The sequence below is a fragment of the Acomys minous genome (genome assembly GCF_964271855.1).
Source record: "Acomys minous genome assembly, chromosome: 7".
NCBI classification, from domain to species: domain Eukaryota; kingdom Metazoa; phylum Chordata; class Mammalia; order Rodentia; family Muridae; genus Acomys; species Acomys minous.
In genome coordinates, this window is record NC_140488.1 from 46,984,437 (window position 1) to 46,999,180 (window position 14,744).

A 14,744-nucleotide genomic window follows, 5' to 3' on the forward strand; every position below is an offset into this window, starting at 1 on the left:
GTATCTCCTCTGAGAGGCTCCACCCAACAGCAGGTCGAAACAGATCTAGAGACCCACAGCTCAAACATTAGACAGAGCTCCCGGAGTCACAAGGAAGAGTTGGGGGAATGATGGAGGGAGCTGGAGGGGCCAAGGACACCATAAGAAGACCTACAGAGTCAACTAGTTTGCACCCATGGAAGCTCACAGAGACTAAAGTGCCAATGAAAAGAACATGCATGGACTGGTCCTAGGATCCCTACACATATGCAGCAGAGGCACATCTTGGTCTTCATGTGAATCCTTCAACAACTGGAGCAGGGGTCCTCTCTGACTCTGATACTTCCTTTTGGATCCTGTTTCTCTACCTGGGCTGCTTTGTATGGCCTCACTGGAAGAGGATGCACTTAGTCCTGCAGCTGCTTAATGTGCCAGGGCAGGTTGGTACCCATGGGGGACCTCCTCCTTCTCTGAGGTGAAGGAGCCTGGAGAATAGGGAGAGAAGTGTGTGAGGAGGGGGACTGGCAAGAGAGGATGGGGCTGCCATCAGGATGTAAAGTGAATAAATACATAAAAACTTAAAAAGAATCCTGTCTCTGCTTATTACTTGTTAGCTGAATGACTTTGAAGGCAATGTGTATTTTCCCTAAGCCTTGGCTTCTTTGTCTATAAAAGAAAAGTAAGGATGGCACCAGTCTCCAAATGGTGATGAAATGATGACTGAACTAATGAGTTCATGGTGGTGGTGATGTGCTTGGCTCATTGTAATTGCACAGCAAATGTGTCCATCATATGAAGAGAGTACAGACTGAATGTTTAGAAATGTGAATGCTGACATTGCATTGGCAAGATTCTGGTATTCTCTACAATGTAATGATTGTATGCACTTGAGTCATTTACTCTCCTGGTTCTGAGCTCTGAGGTCTAAGTTAGGGAATCTACTTAGAAAGTCTGAAGTGAGTATTGAGTATCAGTCCTTGCCATACACTAAATACTTACTAAAAGTTAACCATCATACAGTGATAGAGACAGCAGGTGAAACAAAGCCTTTCAAGTTACACAGAGAAATTACATGAAATTAGCAATATAATCTTTCCTATGTTCAAAAAACTGAACATAACTGATGTTTTAAGTACTTTGACCACAACACATTTCTAACTTACAGGAATTTCTGTGATAGAAATAGTCCCAAATTCAATAAACACACACACACACACCCCACACACCACACACACACACACACACACACACACACACACACACACACACACACACACACGCAGGAAGCATTCCCTAAGGCAGTAGCTCAGCAGAATGTGACAAATCAAAGGGCAATCAAAAGGTGATAAGGTGGTTGTAGTTAATGTAAAAAAAAACACACACACACAGAGGAACAGCTAGTAAGCAATAACATGGTAAGAGGTTTACAAGCCCTAAAGAAAACATTTCAGAAAAAAACGTGTAAAACCTTACAAGCTGACTTAGAATTTGTGAGCTATGTTTGGATACAGACCTAAAAGGACATCATTTCTGCAAGGCATATGGTTCCACTATAGAATTCATGAAACATTTGAGAAAGTGACATTTATATGAAATATACATCACAGCAAAAAGCTTTATGCATAAAAGGATATAGCAACACCATACAATTCTGGAACTTGAAATTTTTACTGGGCATTAATGAAGATGTCAGGTATGGTTGTCAAAATGGATGAATGAATAGCTGCCCCAAACACACATGCTGGTTAACAGCCTGCCAGAGACTGAGCAAAAAGACATGGAGTTGAGTCAGATAAATAAAAAATGATCAAGCAATGACAGCAATAAACACTGTAATAAGAAAGCCCAGGTTATGCAAGTGACACTTGAGATATGATGCTAGAATTCTGGAACTGAGCATGCATGCTGATATTGGCAAGCTGTGCGATGGGAGTAATGTTAAAAAAGATCCAACTGGGCCAGTTAATACTGACAGTAAATAATAGATACTGTGGCTACAGAGGTTCCTCTTGGATTTAGTACTTAATAGAAAGGGAGCTTCTTTGGTCAAGAGAAATAGTTTTATGAATATGAAAGACAAAATTACTTTCTTGATATGCCTCATACTGTCATAATCATAAGGGAAAGTAGCATGGATGCCATGAAGTATTCGAGTACTGCATATGTTAAATCCATTTTGACAGTACAAAACCCCTTGTCATGTGGGAGGAATTAGAGAAATGGGATCCATTGATTTTTGAAAGTTTAAACTTAATATTATGCGTAAACCCAGCAGTAAGCGTGGTTCACATTTTTTCAGTAACATTGTGACTGCAAATTATCCTACACTTTCTAGATGAAGGTTTGTTTCCTGGGGGCTGGAGGTCAGGGGAAGAAGTAACAGTGAATCTAAGACCACTCAATTAAATTTTATTTCTTTAAAATTGTTTACCATAAATAGATTCAGTCTGTATAACCATCATTGATCCTGCCAACGTCTTGGCAAATCACTTCTTCTTTCTTCACTGTCACCACTTGCCCACCTCATAAATCCAAACAAAGAAGCCTCCATTTGCTTTTCCATCTGTCCTTCAAATATCCACACAACACAAACTCTCCCTATTCTTCTGAGTTACATCAAGCAGTACCTGCTTAAATTCCTTTCCTTCAAGTTGTTTCCAGCTACCAGCCCATGTACATTTATCTTTAGCCAATGGTTATTTCCATGGATATTTGAGTTCTGAGAGTTAGGAAGCTTGGGAATTATTTTAAGAAACATTGGCTTTGCTTATTCCCTGTAGTCTTGTTCTAGTAAGAAAAGAAGCAGGAAAACAATTTTCTTGGGACAACTAATTTCTCTAAGTGTGGCAGAGTCTCAACCTGACAGAGAAAGAACATGGATCCAACATGGAGGAATAAAGTTAAAATGTTTCTTCAAATCTCCTGGGTGAGAGATGCCTTTGAGTTACTAAGCACAATACTCAAACATCATCTCTGAGATGGAAACTAAAGGGCTGACTGATAGAATAAGATAGAGAATAAAGGACTGACAAGATACTTAAAGGCAAATTTTCGAAGAACTTGGAAATGCCAGACTAACATTCATAATGATTCTAATCAAATGCTGACATGGATAAGCTTTACCATTGCTTCTGTCCACAGTGGAAAAACTGTGATAGGTCTTATGGTGGGCAAGCTCCCATCTGCTTCCATCACACACTACAGAATTGACTCTGGTGCTTGTAATTATCAAACACATCCTTGAGTGGCAACATTATGTGTAATTGTTTCCTAAGAAGGTAATGATAGGCTAGCTGGCTGTAGTCTGGTTGATAAACCATACAGTGTTGTATAGAACACGAAAAGGAAACAAAAGCAATTTCCATAGTAGAGCACTCAAATTAACACAAAAGTAATCTTGATTTTGTTTGCAAAGTTTCAAGGGCAAAAGAAAAGAAAGGTTTCACATATAAGGCAACCTCAACATACAGAACTTTTAAAATTTCTTCAAATTCTTGCTTTCTGTTTGAAAATAAACATTGTTAAAGATTAAACCATACCTTAAGTTCTGAAAATAAACATTGTTAAAGATTCAGCCACCCTTTAATTCTGAACTTAAAAGAATAAAATACCTTATGTATATAAATGGGTTTTTTTTTGCATGTATATAAGTATACCATGTATATTCAGTGCCAGAGTAGGCCAGAAGACAGTGATCAATCCACTGGAGCTGGAGTTACAGATAGTTGTGAATTGTCACATTGGTTCTGGTAACAATAGGTTTTCAGATAGGAAAAGGAACTTCAGTTGAAATAATGCATCCATCAGAATGTGTATAGGCAAGTCTGTAGGACATTTTCTTGATTGGTGACTGATGTATTTGGGCCCCGCTCATAGAGGAGGGGCAGGGCTATTATTGGAGGTGTATATGAAGGCAAGGTGAATGAGTTGTGAAGATGAAGCCATCAAGCAGAATTCCTCCAATGTGTTTGCTTCTGTTCCTGTTTCCATGTTCCCTCTTTAACGCCTATCTTGCCTTACCATGATAATGGGCTACTATGTAAGATGAAGTAAACCATTTCTCCCCAAGTGGCTTTTGATCAGTTTTTCATCACAACAATAGAAATAGAACTAAGACAAGTGTCTACCCATTATAATGGCACTATCAGAAGCTGCTGTGCAAGCCTCAGGAGGAGAAAAGATATCAGTGGTCTTTCCCAGTCTCAGTCCCTGCATGTTACAACACTGACCCAGCAGGCTACGAGGCAATATATACTTAGTGGTACAATTGTGACACAATAGTTATTGGGTAATTGAGTACATTTTGGTTGGATTTGAGGCCTGCACTGTGAAAGGGAATTTCATATTTGTTAATATAATCATGGCCAAAAGCTCATGCTTGAGAAGATCATAGGCCATAGGGTAGTTAGTTTGCTAAATGGTCATGTTATCAAGTTGCCTTCTAAGTATTTGTTTATACCCATAGACCTGGGTTTCTCTCAACATTGGTCAGAAAGGCTTTTGTTTGCAGTGGAGATAATGCAATGGAATGATGCAGGGCTGGATACACTGCTGAGTATAAGAGACAGAGTACTTACACCTTAAAAGCACAACATATTAGCCACCCCACACACAAAGAAATGTAGAACCTCACAGAATAGGGGGTAAAAATGATGTAGGAGATGGAGGATGGGGAAGAGGGCATGAAATTCTGTCTTCTGACATGGCACAGCTATTGCAATCATGGTTGCACATCAGCTGTGGCTACCTGCACAAAATTTATACAATATCAAACCCACACAAATGTTGGCATAGATAGGGCAGATGTTCTCCAGGCACAAACGCACACTGTGAAGCTATGTGGGAGGAGGGGGAAATCTTTCTTTAGTGAGAATTTAGCCACTGTCAGGTTTCCCATGCTCTAATGGATAGCTCCATACTCATGCACATCTGGGCAGCAGTAACTAGATTTAGAGGGCTAACAGTACTATTTAATTTCTTATCACCAGACAGATTTTGGCTATTGCAAAGGGAGGATAGTTAGGCATACTCTAAACCTGAGACCTTAGGGAAGGGCTGATTTTGTCTTCATCTTTTGCAGGTTAAATTATTCCATTCTCATTTGGTGGCCACTCAGCTTGACTCCATAAGAAATAAAAGTCAATTTTGGGAGCTGTTTTAACAATAATATTATTAATAATAATTAGTAATAATAGTAATAAACAACTACAGATCTGGAGGCAAGAATCACTAGGGTGTTTCTAGTTCTATTTCTGTGCATCAAGGCCAAATCTACCCTAAGGGGACTTTTTTTGCAAAGAATTAGTTTGCTCTTGAATATTATACCATCAGAAACCCAATGAGAAGTTCATCATTCCTTGACATTTGAAGATTAGGGTTGGTGGTTTTCAGACTATCTTATTTTTTCTTCTTTTAACAAACTAGAGAATGGCTAACTAGTTTTATCGAGGCTTTTTTGTGTTCTGAACCATCAGGTAGTCTTTCTTTTCCCCCACATAATAACATTAACAAAGAACATTTTAGACCCTGAAGGTAATAATAATAAAACAACAAAAAAGCAAAACAAAACAAAACAAAAAAACCTAAACATGTCAATCTTGTTTCTTTACTGACATTTCAATATTCCAGCATAGCAAAGTTGACACATTTTTGTTTTCCATGATTTTACTTCAAGAGCACTGCAAATTTTTATGCAATTTGAGAACATTCAACATAAAGACTGACAGAGCCGCTATACATGATTTATAGAGGATTAGAATCATTCCACAGTTCAGAAGATTCAATGAGATGAGCTGTGTGACTAATATAAAGCTAGAGACTAGAGATTCAACATGGAGAAAAGAAGCCAAGCAGGGGAAATGCTACTTATGAACAGTCTTACAAGCCAGAAAGAGGTCCTCTGAAAGCAAATAACAGAGGCACTCTGATTTTCCACATTGCAGATAGACAATTATTTCACACCACTCAAAAATTTGAAGCCCGATTCTGTTTAGAAAGCCGCAAATTTCTGTGAATCCAATAACAGTCTTTTGCTCTGTTTCCAAGTCATCCGAATTACCCACAAGACCACACATATCCAGACAAGCATTTACCTTTCTCTCTTTCCGTCCTTTTGTCTGTACTTACATTCTTTCCTAATGTTGTTTCTATCTTGGTGGGATTGTTCTGTGGGTAACGTGTGTGTGTGTGTGTGTGTGTGTGTGTGTGTGTGTGTGTGTACACATACATACACATACTGCTTTATGGATACCAAGTAACAGGAGGTATATGAATATTTGGATACATAGATAGTAAAAAGAGAAATCAATAACAAACTCAAGCCAGACTAAATCCCAGAGACTTGAGCACACAATCCTAGCCATGGAGCTCTTTTTTAATGTACATTGTATTTGTTATAATTTATTCACATTACATCCTGATTGTTATTTCCTCCCTCTTATCTTCCCATTCACTCCCACTCTTCCTCTTCTGCCTTTTCCCTTCCCCTAGACCTCTGGTAACAGCCTATTAGGTTTCATCAGGATAGCCTGCATCCTCTTCCTCCGTGTGCCAGCTAGGCCATCTTGCCAAGGGACAGTGACAGCCACCTCCCGGGTAAGTGAGAGTCAGCATTCAGTAATAGTGGAACCCTGGTAAATTGAGCACACTCCAGTGGAAGGCCACACATACAAAAGTATTTGGGCAACACAAATTGATCTTGATGTAGGAAAAAGAGACAAAGTTGGGTAGATGGGGAAGGCAGTGGGACCTAGAAAGTACTAGAGGAGGGGAATTGAATATCATCAACTCATGTTGTCTGAAACTCTCTAAGAAGCGATAAAGAGAGAAACGCATATCAGTATATATAACTACTACACAGAGGAAAACTTTGTGTAGTATTCTAGAGTACTTCCTTGTATCCATTTCTAGTGAATATCCTCTAAGCTAACCACTATCTTGTTTTCTACTATGAAATACTAAGTTGATATCATTCAAAGGTCTTGTAATCCCTCTTCGTTTTGTGCTCTGTATTATCTACCTGCATGAGTTATCATTGTTGTTATATATGTTTGCTCTTTTTTTGCTGCTATGTAGTATTACATTCGATTAATATACAGTGCTTTATGTCTCATTATTTGTCAAACAAAAATTTGACTAGTTTAAATAAATATGCTATGAACATACCTGTTTTTGAAATATAATGCATATACAGTCTTACTTCTTTTGGCCAGGAGGAAAACGACTCAGTCGTGAGACACACATTCAAACATTTCTGAGATTTTCCCCAAAATAGTTCCATCAGCTTACACTTACATTAAAACTATACAAGAATTGCATTATCAAAGTAACTTTCTCCTAAACACTACACTGTTTCCACTTTTGGAGAATGTTTGCATATAATAATTCTAATTTAACTGTTATTTTCTTTCAGTATTACCTAAATGTGTTGTAATTAATATTTAATAATTACATCCCAAATACTTTCTTCTGTCAAAATGTATTATTTAGCTAAATTAACTGAAAAGTTAAGCAACATTCAGAGATTGGAGGAATCCTTTTTCATAAATAGAAAGCATTGCTATTTTTCAGTGAGTATTAAAAGTTGTGTAGCTGACTGCTTTTAGTGCTAAGATTTATGCCAAATCTAATTCACTGTGAATTTATTTTCTTTTCAACATCACAACTCTTAAATTCTTTGAATATGCCTAGCATGCTCTTCTCCCTCCTTCTGTCTTTTGAGAAGAGATCCACCCAGTCCACTCATGTGTTATTTATACATTTGGTAAAGTTCACCTAATATCTAAGTACTTTACTCTCTGAGGGTTCTTTCTAGTTGAACGCCTTTCAGTGGGTGACAGCTGATGTTAGGAAGTTTACAAGGTGTTCTATTACTGGAGCAAATCACACTTTCTGGACACTACTGAAGTGTCTACACAATATCTAAGTCTTCTAAATTAGTACATGAAAGGCAATAAGAAGAGCAACATGAAAGGAGGAGGGAGAAGCAGAGGAAGAAATGAGAGAATGAATATTATCCAATGCTTGTCTTCAATTTCTTTTCCACCTTTAGGTAAAAGAACTCAATTGAGAGGGTATTGTAACTAATAGAATAATTTTTGCTTAGAAAACTATTCTTTGACAGAGAAAAAAAGATTTTTAATTGAGAATTTGCAATTGTAACATAAAAAGGACAAGTATAAATCCAATAAGGCCAATTAGCAAAATGTTATTTTGTGTATCTCATCAGTCACATCCTTCACTCAAGTCCTATGTTCTTAATATAGCTTCAGAAAACAAACTAGTACTATTATATTTATATTGTTTTATTTACAAACTTACACTAATATAGGCATATTAATATAGTAGTATTATATTTAGTGTTATTTTATAGTTTTATTTACAAATTTACACTAATATAGGCATTTTAGTAAAAGAAAATATTATCCTTATATCCAGGCACAGAGAAGTATCCAACATTATAACCCAAAGAGACTTGTAACTAACAAATCTTTGAAATGTAATTACACATTATGACCTACAAAAGATAGCACTTTATGTTTTTGTTTGTTTGATATTTGCACCTGTGGTGGATATATGAGTTCATTTTTCTGGGTGTTGAAGTAGCAAGAAATTTTTTTCCATTTCAAAACAATCTAGTATGTGTTAATATGTATATATACACACACATACATATTCCTCTTTCATACAATACATCCCTACTGTGGTTTCTTCTCCCTCCACTCCTCTCAGTTCACCTACTCCCCTCTCCTTCAAGAGCTTGCTTTTTGTCCATTGACCATTAGTGCAATAGGAATTAGATATAAAATAATTTTTTTCTTTTTATAGGTGTGCCAAATCCTTCTATTAGAATGCTGTTTAGTATGTAGATTGTATTGCTATACATAGAACAATGTATGGTTTTATAAAAAGAATGGAAGTTTACGCTATGCTAAAAGTCTAGTTGAACACTTTTCCATTCATTCATTTATTTAATGTGGCTTCCACTATATGTGTGTAAGTCAGAGCACGACTTGTGGGAGTCAGTTCTTTCCTTTCACTACATGGGAGCATAGGAAATCAAGTCTTCAGCATTGGGAATAGTCACCTTTACCCTGTGAGCTATCTCAGAAGCCCCACACATGTTTGTTCTTGAACATTCTTAGGGAGGTCCAAGATCCATTGAATAATCACAGAGATATAATACTTATATTGGTTCTCTTGCACTCTCCAAAGTTTTGCCAAAATGGTGCCTAGATTTGGCTTGCTTTTTTTGTGTGTTTGTTTGTTTTTTAAAGCAATAACGTTATACGGCAAGGCCCTTACTGAATGCCACTGGGACCACTCTCAGAATCTATAGCAGAGAGTGGACTGATTCTGACATACACACTGCTGATGAAAAGCTTACACTCAGCAGATTCTTGTATTCTATAATCCATTGTTTGCCCAGGTACTGCAACAGGCGATATACAGTGTTCTCCTATAAACACGTCAGACACACTTTTATTTCATGTTTCTACCATTGAGAATAATTCTCCCTCCTTTGGAAAGTGGTAAAATGACCTCCTATTTTTTTTCAGAGATGAGTGACTAATCAATACTGTTCCACGAGGACAGCAATGGGTCTACTAAAGCAAAATGCCATCACCTTTGGAACATAAGTCAAAATAAGTGAACAGCTAAGACACTGTCTTAAAACAGCTGGTTCACTGTCTTGGCAAACTTTCAAAATTCCATGATTGCTTATTTCTTCTAGCTGTGATAGACACCTTACATTATACTGTGAGCCTACAGATGATGCTCCCAACTTTTAAAATACATTACTTAAAAGTACTACAGGACCACCAAAGAAGCGGTAACTCACAGGGGCTAAAATTCTGGACAACAGGATATCACAAGAACGTGAGCCTGTATCCATCCTTATATTAATCCCCACAATATTTACCTAACAATGTAGAAAACAGAAGTTTTGGTCTTTGCCGTCTAGCAGCATCACGGTAAGAAGGAAAGATTTTGGGGATGACAATGTAGAATGTACCTGAGCACCCATCAACCAAAAAAAAAAAGTGCATGTCATTATGTGGGCTCAGAATTAAACAGAGAATTCTCAACAGAGGAATAGCAAATCGCTGAGAAATATTTAAAGAAATGCTCAACATCCTTAGTCATCAGAGAAATGGAAATGAAACCAGCTCTAAGATTCTATCTTACACCCATCAGAATGGCCGAGATTAAAAAAACAACAACAACAAAAAAAAAACCTCAAGCAACAGCACATACTGGCAAGGATGTGGAGAAAGGGGAACGCTCCTTCATTGTGGTGGGAGTGCAAATTTGTACAACCACTTTGGAAATTAATCTGGTGCTTTCTCAGAAGACTGGGAAATAGGGCTACCTCAAGACCCAGCTATTCCACTCCTTGGAATATACCCAGAAGATGCTCCAGCACACAACAAGGACATTTGCTCAACCATGTTCATAGCAGCCTTATTCATAATAGCTAGAACCTGGAAAAAAACTAAGTGTCCCTCAGTTAAAGAATGGATAAAGAAACTGTGGTTCATTTATACTATGGAATACTACTCAGCTATTAAAAACAAGGAATTCCCAAAATTTGAGGGCAAATGGATGGAACTAGAAATGATCATCCTGAGTGACTTAACCCAGACTCAGAAAGATTCACATGGTATATACTCACTTATAATTGAACACTAGCCCAAGGGGCATGTCCCATGAAAGTCTTCACTTACCAGGAGATTGGGATAGATGCAGGGACCTCCAATTGGGACACTAGGTGAGAGAAGTATGGGAGAATGGGGAAACACAAGGATCCAGAGGGTCCTAGAACCTACAAGAATATCATGACAGGAGGATCTGTGCCCGGGGTGGAGGTCTGCTCAAACTACTGCACTAACCAAGGACAAAATATGTAGTAAATATTGAACCCCTACTCAGATCTACCCAATGGACACGACATTCTCCACAGTTGAGCAGAGACTGACTCTGACATGAACTCTGGTGCCCCATATTTGACTACTTCCCCTTAGTGGGGAGGTCTGGTGGCAATCAGAGAAAGAATAGGCAGGCTACCAAGATGAGACTTGATAGGCTGTGACCATATTGGGGGGGGGAGGAGGTTCCCTTCTCTCATAGATCTAGGGGAAGGGAAATAAGTGAAAGTGGGAGGGAGAGAGGAATGGGAGGAAGGGGACAACAATTGATATGTAATCTGAATAAGTTAATAATAAAAAAGAAGTCACTATGTATTTAGTTTCTGATTCCTGTATGCAAAGGTGATGTTATTTTCTTGTTTAACAAAATCCACCAGCTTCCTCTAACTATATACATTTTGCAAATCAAAATGCTGTCCATACAAGCATGAAATTATCAATGAATAAACTAAAATTTAAAAATAATCATTTCTTGAGAACTTTATATATTTATAATGTGTTTTATCAAGCCACTCCATTCCTCTCCCCCTCTATGTCATGCTCCATACCCCCAACAATTTTTACTACCAACTTTGTGTGTTCCCTATCTCTTTAAAAGCCCACAGCATCTATTTAATGAGGTATAAAAGACTACACTACCTCTACCCTCTATTGCCTCTGGGTTGTCTGTTAGATCTTCCTATAATGACTCCCTAGGTCATACACTTATTAAATCTGTTTTTGGTTCCCACACCTTGGCAAGTAGAACCTGTAACCCACTTTACAAATAAAATATACGAAAGATAATGAAACAATACTTCTGTAATTATGTTACATTATACGGAAAATGTAAAGAACTTCATAGCTATATAGTGAGTTCCCAACCTTGCCTTAGAAGAATTATTACTTTAGATTGACCTAACTTGATTAGGTAAGCTCCTTAAAAGAGGGCTGCAGCCTTCCCTGAAATGAGAGACTTGACTAACTTGAGACATAATTTCTAGTCCAAAAGATAAAATTACCATGAATTCTAAGGCCATAAGAAAAATGGACATCCTATTGGGACTCTAGATGAGACAAGCATGGGAGAATAGCAAAGTAGAAGGATCCAGAGGGTCCTAGAAACCTACAAGTAGAACATTATGATAGGCAGATTCGGGCTCAGGGATCCCGCTCAAACTAAGGCACCAGCCAAGGACAATACAGGCGGTAAACTTTAAACCCCTACCCAGATCTAGCCAATGGTCAGAACATTCTCCACAGTTGAGTGGAGAGTGGGATATGACTTTCACATGAACTCTGGTGCCTCACCTTTGACCATGTCCCCTGGAGGGGGAGACCTGGTGGCACTCAGAGGAAGGATGGCACGTTACCAAGAAGAGACTTGATACCCTATGAGCATATACAGGGGGAGGTAATCCCCCTCAGGAACAGTCATAGGGGAGGGGAATAAGGGGAAAATGGGAGGGAGGGAAGAATGGGAGGATACAAGGGATGGGATAACCATTGAGAAGTAACAAGAATAAATTAATAAAAAATTAAAAAAAAAGAAAGAAAGATGTATCTCAGCCTAAAACTTCATTCTATCTTTATAAAATCATAAAAGGAAAGTCCAGTTAGGTCACACCCAGACTCCTGCCCTATAGAACCTGTGACATGACAAACTTTTGTCTTTTGAAACAACTGCATTGGTGTGGTTTTACTGTGAAGTAATAGAAACCTACACCATTCATTATCCCAAGGCCCATGAACCAGCTATAGGGAAGTAGTAATACGGTGATGGTATTGATATATCATTTTCCATACATATAGTTATAAATATTGCTCAGTTTTCTATCAAATGTCTTTTCTGTTTTACGTACGCTTCATTTCCTATATCCAGAGTTTTTCCACCTGTTAAGTCTTCAAGCTGATCTAACAACTTTTTTGCCACCCTTATGGCTAATTTTTAAATGTTTGGTCCCATTATATTATATTACTGTTGGTGCAGAATACTTCACTCAGGCATGAGTTCAGAAAGCCAAGGAAAAGACCTGATTTTCACAATGTAACACCTGACTTTACTAAATACCTGCTAGAGTAGAAACTCAATAAAAGTTTGCAAAACAAATAGATTTACATTTGATTAGTTCATTGATTTTTCTTGACAGTTTATTCCCAGATCTTTCCCAAATTCAATACTATATTTGATATGCTATTTGTTGTAAGTGATTTGATAGTGGGAGTAGAAAGAGTATCAGCAGATTCAAAACAATAACATGTATCCAGGACTATATCCCCTTCTGATTTTGTGAATCCTAGTCTTTCTGTCAGCCACTGGAATTTCATTCTAAAATTTAAAAAAAAATTTCTTTTCGTCTTCACAGCTTTCCTAGCTGCTCTCTATAATTTCTGAAGCTTCAGCAGCTATGTAATTGCTAGTAATACAATTTACAGCTATTTTTTCTTATGTTGATTCTTCCTTTCCATAATATCAAGTTCCCTTAATTCTTCAATGACAAGATATATTTTGCTCAGTCCCCTTTAACTGATAGGACATTCAGGTTAAGTGGCTTCAAAAGAGTTACCATCAAAGCAATTTACTTCAAACTTGCTCATTCCTAAAATGCCATAAAGAAAACCACCTACAATTGTGGATTTTCTTTCACTATCTTGTGTTACTAAGTGAGATAAGAACCCAAAGACCATATGTCTCCAAAGCATAACTCATTTTCTTTTTTTTCCTCCTTTATTAATTTATTCTTGTTACATCTCAATGGTTATCCCATCCCTTGTATCCTCCCATTCTTCCCTCCCTCCCATTTTCCCCTTATTCCCCTCCCCTATCACTGTTCCTGAGGGGGACCTCCTCCCCCTGTATATGCTCATATGGTATCAAGTCTCTTCTCGGTAACCTGCTGTCCTTCCTCTGAGTGCCACCAGGTCTCCCCCTCCAGGGGACATGGTCAAAGGTGAGGCACCAGAGTATGTGAGAAAGTCATATCCCACTCTCCACTCTACTGTGGAGAGTGTTCTGTCCATTGGCTAGATCTGGGTAGGGGTTTAAGGTTTACCGCCTGTATTGTCCTTGGCTGGTGCCTTAGTTTGAGCGGGACCCCTGGGCCCAAATCTGCCTATCATAATGTTCTACTTGTAGGCTTCTAGGACCCTCTGGATCCTTCTACTCTGCCATTCTCCCATGCTTCTCTCCCCTGCTAGAACCTCCAAACAAGCTCAAGGTCCATAACTCATTTTCTTTAGAAATTATCTGAGAAGTAAAGGTTAGAGATTCCAAGTACTCAGTTATCCTGTGATGTTCTATCACATTATGCTTATTCTTGAGTTTCTTGAAGATGCCACAATGATCTCAATTGGGTAAAAGTCTTGCAAAGATATAGTAAAAAGTGGTGAAACTCATTAAAATCTAAATATGGCAAACCAATCATCAGCTGTATTAATTATTCATGGTAAAAAGCTCTGCTAAGTTTGAGTTCAATGTTACAGTACTTAGGCCAGATCAGAACTTACACTTTGGTGCACTCAAAGAATTCCAAACTCAGTCTGTAGACCAGGCTTGTCTCTAACTCACAGAGATCTGCCTGTCTCTGCCTCCTGAGTGCTGAGATTAAATGTGTGCAACACCTAGGGAGAAGGCTTGTGTAGCCTCAGCGGGAAAGGATGTGCTTTGTCCTCTTGTGACTTGAGGTACCAGAGAGGGTTGGTACCTCTTACAGGCACCCTCTTCACTGAGAAGGAGAGAGGGTAATGTGGGAGAGTGGTTGTGAGGGACAGGACTGGGAGGAGACAGGGGTGAGAGCCGGTATCAGCCTATAAAATGATTTGGGGGGGGGTGGAAAGAAGGGACAATTTAATTAGAAC

General features: G+C 38.3%; 1 protein-coding gene across 1 annotated transcript in view; it reads right to left on the reverse strand.

Moving 5' to 3' along the window:
- The window catches only part of IL1RAPL2 (interleukin 1 receptor accessory protein like 2), a 1,137,954-nt gene that overhangs the window by 792,326 nt on the left and 330,884 nt on the right, over positions 1-14,744 (reverse strand). The window lies entirely within an intron of this gene.